Here is a 7447-nt window from a genome sequence, read left to right on the forward strand (position 1 = left end):
ATTGTTGTTTTCATTACCTCTTTTTACAGTGAACTTCAGAACACGTGATAGAATTGGTTTGTTGGTCATCAATTTCAATTACTCTTTGCGTCATTCAATATTTTATGACATTTGACTTGGCACCAAGCTGTGTATTTCTACTGAGTGATTCCTCAAAATCAGCCAATGAAAGCTGTGAACTAAAATTACCAACATAGAGTGTTGCAGGTAGAGTGTACTTATGTTTTCTTTATGATAATTATATTTATTAGATAAAAATCTAAAGATAACACAAAACTATAACACGAATACTAACATGAGTCATATGAGATTGAGATAGGAAATCCAGGTACTCTGGTCATCAAGGATCCAGTTTCTTTTGTTGCTGTTGTTTTGTGATGTTTCTACCTTCAAGATCTTTGAAATATTCTTATGTTGGCTTCAGGCAAATTTTATAGGTTCCAGGAAGCAGAAAACAGAAATAAATCAGAGAAAAATAATATATACTCACTACAAAGCTCCAGAAAGACAGCTGTTTTGTACACCCACCAATTAACTACAGTTTACATCTTTTTAGAAACACCTTTCAGAAGTGAAGTTGTGAAAAGTAGATTTTAGGTAAATTTAAGTTTGCCATTTCAAACAAGATATGGTTATTCTGGTAAGATAAATTTAAAAAAATAAATAATAAATAAAATAAAGAATAAAAATAAAGAACATCGCCTCTCCACCTCTTTCTCTCTTTCAGTATTGGGGAATGAACCCAGGGCTTTGGACTGAGCTACATCCCCATATTCTTTCCTATTTATCTTGAGAAAAGCTCCAAGACACTAATTTACCCAGGCTGAGCTGGAATATGGGATTCTTCTATCTCACACCCCCAGAGGACTAAAGTTTACAAGCGTGTGACTGGATGCTGTGCTTATCTCTAGCATGAAACTAATCTGTTGTTTTTACCCTTTCTGAGGAAACTTTTGGCAAAATAATCTTTAATTACATGTTCTCCTTTAAATCTCTTCACTCGATATTCTAAGTGTGATAATCCCAGATTAGAATAGGATTTATGGCTAAAAATACTAAGAATTGGACAATAAAAGGGTAATACAAAAATCATGCATGTTTAATTTTTTTTAATTTGTAGTAAAGAATAGTTTGCCATTATTCTTCTTCCAAATACTCCCCCCCACTTGAGCATAAACTTATCCCATTTTTCTTGCCAGTTTCTGCATCAGTTCCGGAAGTGCTCTTTCAAGAGTGTCATTATAACATTTGATCAAAAATATTATAAATGCTGCTATTGTGTGTCATACAAGAGAACACCAGAATCAAAAATAAGATTATAGTGTGCCCTCATCCACCTTCTCATTGGATCTGGTACCTTGTGATAATGGTCTCATCTGCAAAGTCAAAATGACTATGAAATATGAATGATTTGAACTAATTCAGTACAATAAGGCAGCAACCATGACAGTGCTACTCAAGACACTAATAAAAGAGGACTTGCAGACCTGCTTCAGAAAGTGGCAACAAAGATAGAATATGTGTTCAAAGTGCAGGAGAATACTTTAGTTTAGATTGATGGCGTTGTGTCTTTTACTGTAATAATTTTCATAGAAATACTATGTCTTGTGTTCTGCCCAAGAGTATCTCCATCAGCAATCTGATGAGACCTCTTATTATTATCTGTCTTTCCCAACAATCCTCTTCTGCACTTTTCATGGAATCTTTGTCAATCCCTGATGCTACTGAAGTTAAGCCAAAGCAAAGAAGAGGTTTTCTTTCCTCCCTTCAGCTGTCTATGTGTTATTTTATGTGTGTAAACTTACCTAGGAGTGAATGCCTGCTCTTTGGCCATTCTTCTTTAAACCAAACAATGAATCCACACAAAGACAACCTGAATCAGTAGAAGTTTGGCAGCATTGCCATTTTTTCAACCTGTCTCTGATTAACATTTCTGTTACAAGTTCTAAGCTGAAAAGAGAATTGTCTAGCACAATGAAGAGAGTGTGGCAGTTTCAAATTTAACTCCTTGTTATAATGGCCTGATGTTGAAATTTCAAAGGGAATTTCCTTAGGAAACGCTAATGGAGTGAAATGTAAAAGAAGCAAACAGTTAAGAAGGGGTTGGATACTCTTAGTAAACTCATAAGGAAGATGTTTTATCCAAAGAGTCAGGAGAGAATAATTTGAAAGGAAACCATTTTTATATTTGGGTTTAGTTTTAACTTTCCTTCAGGGACTCTTTTGTCAAAAGAGAATTTATTTTAAATTGATTAGGTAAAGCCCTAAAGAACCAGACTACTTCTTTACTCTATGACAGTTTTGTTAATCCAAAGAATAAAGTATGCCTATGGCAAAAAAGAGAGCTGATTTTTTAAGTACTTTTAACATATATGCCAAATGCTATTAACAATACATTCAAATAAAATCCTCCCCTGATAGTTTCTTTTAAAGGTGTGGGAAGTATCCACAGGTTACAACAGATGTAAATGTAAATAGCTTAGTTGACAAAAATGTCACTTCACTTAACTGTTAAAATAGGCAACAATGCAGTTTCCATCCTTCTGAGGGTGTGTGTGTGTGTGTGTGTGTGTGTTTGTGTGTGTGTAGAGACTAGAGGGAAAAATTCAAATAGAAAAAGAACAAAGGCAAGATTGGAAGATTTGCTACCCTAGAAAGAGGAGTCTGTTGCACATTGTATTGACTATGTGATATACTTGTTCCAGAAAATTCATAGCTTGCTTCTACTTAGCTTTTGACCATTTGGGTAACTACTTACATATATATGTGCTAATATTTGTTATTAATATTGTAATATTTACACATTACATATATATACTATTTACATTCAGACACAGGAGAGGTGGGTGCTGCATAGTTCATCCACTGAAGTTAATAAACTACAGTATACTTATGCATTAACTTGTTAAGAGGCATTGTCATTAAGTACAAATTAACAAAGATTTGCTACTTAAAATGATTTTAATTCTCTCATTAGACAATATACTCAATTTTTGTATCATGCAGAGTGTATTTTAAAAATGCTACCATATTGATTATGAAGTTTGTAGTATTTTACTACCAAATGCAGGACTTCTGGAGAAATATAAACCACACAAAGACATACAGCTGCCTTCTAGTTCTTTGCATAAAAAAGAGTCTGTCTCTGTACAGGACAGAACAAGCCTATATGACTGATTTTCATGAGTGTACATTGCCAATTATTTGTATCCCTTTGCTAGATAGAGCTGCCAATAAATTTACTAGCTATTTTCAATCATAAGTACTTGTCACCTCACATAAACACACATTTCCTTGTAGTTCTGGCAAAATGCATGGATAACTTTTTTATATTAACATAAAAATACTATTTATCAATTCAATTGTACCATAAAGACATGGCCACAGCCAAAGCTAAAGTGACAGCCAAGAGTTCAGCAGTAAAAGCTACCCACATTTCAATACATGAATGATATCACATTCATCATTTTTCTTTAAACACAAAGCTCACTAACCATCAAAACAATTTTGCTTTTTTTGTTTGTTTGTTTTGTTTGTTTGTTTGTTTTGCCAATAGGTAAAAGTAGTATTCACCCCACCCTTATTCCTTGCCTCCAGGAAGGAAGATTTTTTTGGGGGGTACCAGGGATAGAACTCAGGTCCTTGTGCTTGTGAGGCAGGCAGTGGAAACACTGAGCTAAATCCCCGGGTAGGAAGGGAGATTTTTTAAGCTATGGTGCAGAGAGGGTGGTGTTTCCCTTGTGGCACCTTGGCGAGAATGGAAACTGACAGGTGCGTGCCCATCGTGACCCTCATGGACTCCAGAAAACACTGCTTTGATCTTGTAAATATAATATCATCCACCCGACCAACACCAAACACAGAGAAAGTGATTACTTATTTCATAGTTTCCCCTCAGTAGTGATATACACCTTGGGCAAACATATGGAGAAATATTAAGAAAGGGATCCACTTTGCCTCTAAATGATTTTTAAATGGTATTTACCAAAAATTGTCTTTTTTGGTTATGATTTATAAAAGGAAGCTATGATAAATCTAATTCAAGAAATAGATTTAGGATGGGACATAGCTACTAAGATTCTTCTGATCCATAATTTACTTAATAAGTAAAAGAAATTTTTAAAAAAATCACAATTCATTTCAAAACTTTATTACAGACATTAAAGAGTCAGGTAACAGAAATATAGCCTTTTGTATTTAACCCTGAATGGCTGATTGGAAAATACGCATGAAAAATAGAAAAAGCAAAGACTTCTGACTTTATTGTGTATGGAGGTTACTTTCAAAAGATAAAAGGGAGAGGAAGAATCAGCAGAAAATGAAACAACTATGATTTTCAAAAAGAAGTTATACAAACCAAGGAAAAAGTACCACAGACACACTCCTACTGGATAGTTGTGGTTCATTTATAGAAATAAGCCATTTCACAGAGACTTGGGACAACTCCTAAGGCAACAGTAAGTACTGTCCACACATTTCCTAGTCAGCAATATGTGGCTTTTTTTTTTTTAAACAACAGGATAGTTTTGATTGTGGCAAAGCACTTTCAGCTCAAGTTAATAAAACCTTCCAATTTTAGAATTATACATGAACACAAATATATCTACCTCTATATATCTATACCTCTTTCTCTGCATTCTCCCTCTAGTTTCATGAACAAAAGATTTGATGTTTAAGGTGGAAAAATTCAGTTGTCCTTGGGTAACCAATGTATAATGAAACATTCACAGTTCACCCAGAATAACAACCGAACCCTTCTCCAATCCACATCAGTAGATACCATTTAGAAGTACCTTCGTACCAATGAGATTGAATCCACGGGCCTGTATAAGTTGCATAGTTTGAAACTTACTAAATTTGCCTACCACTCTTGTTTTCCTTCTGAGACCATCTTGTAAGACATGGTTGACTGTTAATATTTAACAATACCTGGCACTCTTTTCACTTGTCTTCTATGAATAATCAGCAGAGGAGGTCCCTAATATATGTGCATAGATTGAATTTTTGGTGAATGACAGATGATGTAGAGAAAGTCAAGAATAATTTATCTTTCTTGAAGTCAAAAAATACTGGAAAGTTTTTTTTAACATAATTCTCTATTTTAATAAAATATGTAGAAATATAAAGCTAAAATACAATCACATATAATCCTGTTGTCATAATGCAATTATTGCCACTAAGATAACATTAATAAACAGCTTATGAAAAAGTACCAAGAACTATAAATATGCAGGTCTGTTCACTCAAAAATTTTATTTCTGGTAATTAATCCTAATGAATCAAATCGAATAAGGAATATAGCTCCTTTTATTTCTGGTAATTAATCCTAATGAATCAAATCGAATAAGGAATCGGGATGTTCATTTGACAATAATTTTAATGATGAGTATGCTTAATAGCCCAAGTATCTGATTAGGAAAAAAAATATACCAAAAGATGAAAATCATTTTATGCCAATTTTTAATTTATTTTAGTAGTAGTAGTAGTAGTAGTAGTAGTAGTAGTACTGAGGATTGAACTCAGGTCCTTGTGCTTGTGAGGCAAGCACCGAAACCACTGAGCTAAATCCCCAGCCCTTAATGCAAATTTTTAAATTGAGAGCACTGCATGGGAAATTCATTTGCTATGTAGAAAAACCGTGTTAAAACCATCTCAGCTAAAGTAAATTTCCATGGTCAAAAATTAAAGAGGCAAAGGCCAAGGATTTAGCTCAGTGGTTCTGCCACCTGCCTCACAAGCACAAGGATCTGAGTTTGATCCCCGGTACCAAAACATAAAATTAATCAATTAATTAATTAATTAAGAGGTGCAAAACATTTTGACATATGAACTTATTTCACTGGGACTAATGGACTATTTTGAGTTTCCTTTAGTGGAAAAATCATAAGAAAAAGTGGAAAGTTTAAGTAAATTAGAAATTATTTAGTTATAACACTGGATTATGCAATTTTGGGTATTTAATAACTGCTACTGCTTTTATTAAAGCCAATTGCTTTTATTAAGGTTTTGTTATATTAAAGGTTTGCACTAAACAGCCAAATGAACTGATTCTACCACATTTTTTAAAGCGAAGATCTGCCTGTATCTTACTTAGCTCTGGAAAGATCTTGATGAAAACTGAAAGCTAAAACTTTGACTAAACTTTAAAGTCTTGAGTAAGTAATACATACTCATGAATCAAAAAATGGTAAAATAATACACAGTGAAGAAATTCTCCTTCTCACATCAACTGCCTGTTTTTCCCTTTCTGTATATACAAGCAAATATCTATGTATATTATTTTCCTTTTTCATACACCGTCTACTATACATAACTTACTGCAGATTGATTTTTTTCAATTAGCAATATATCTTGGAAATATTTTCATACCCATACAAATTTGTCCTCCCTCACTCCTTTTATGACTACCTAGCATTCCATTACATGGATACAATATACTCTGTCTTCATGCATAAACATCTTTGTAAAAAAAAAATCACCCAGTATTTTTAGTTGTTTTTTAGTTATACTTATTGGTTTGCTACAAGACAGAACAGCCCAAAGTAACATATCTCATTTTTGAAAGTTTCTTATCATACACAATGCTATCAATTTCTTAAGAAATCCTGCTGATTTACCTAAGAAATATATCCATAATTCAACTCCTTCCTTCTGTTTCCATTAAGCTGTAACTGTCTCTCACCTGGATTAAATATAATTGTTTCTTAATAGTTTTCCACTTTCAATGCTTGTCTCCTTTACAGCCTAGTGTCAAACAACACAAAGAATTTCCCCATTGAAATATATGGAAGGAGTGAATTTAATCGCTTCATCATTAGTGAAGGTCTGAGTCAGAACGTTTGGGCAGTCACCGCTCCTGACTATATATCTAGATTCATCCTAATCAAACCATTGAAATCCAAATTAAACCAAAAATATTTCAGGGAAATAGAAAAAAAGTATTCGTTACATAAACTATAAGACAGAAGACTATATTCATGATTCAATAATAAAAATAGCATTACAGATTTTTTATTGTAGATATATTTACCATTAAATTCATTCCTCCCCAAAAGATAAATTCAATTATTTAGAAAAAAAAAATAATGACAGCAACATCTTAAATGCAGGGATTACAAAAGAGTATCCAGAGATGCAAACATTTCGATCAATAAAATAGATTGTATATAAAGATCAGAACACAGGTGAAAAAAGAGTCAACCCTTCAACAAAATGTGACAATGCCACATACTGTATGTGTGCACCTAATGACAGGGTTTAAAATTCTTGAAAACAACTGAAAAAACTTCAAAGAGAAAAAGTTCAAAATGTTGCCTGAAGACATCAACGTCACCATGAATGTTAATCAGTGAACAAGTGTGCAGAAAACTGATAGGACTACAGAACACTTGAATTGCATCATCGATCAACTTAAAACCATATTCAGCAACTTCATTATTCACATTAT

Source organism: Fukomys damarensis, unplaced genomic scaffold (genome assembly GCF_012274545.1).
Source record: "Fukomys damarensis isolate Sample0158 unplaced genomic scaffold, DMR_v1.0_HiC HiC_scaffold_15, whole genome shotgun sequence".
Lineage (NCBI taxonomy): Eukaryota > Metazoa > Chordata > Mammalia > Rodentia > Bathyergidae > Fukomys > Fukomys damarensis.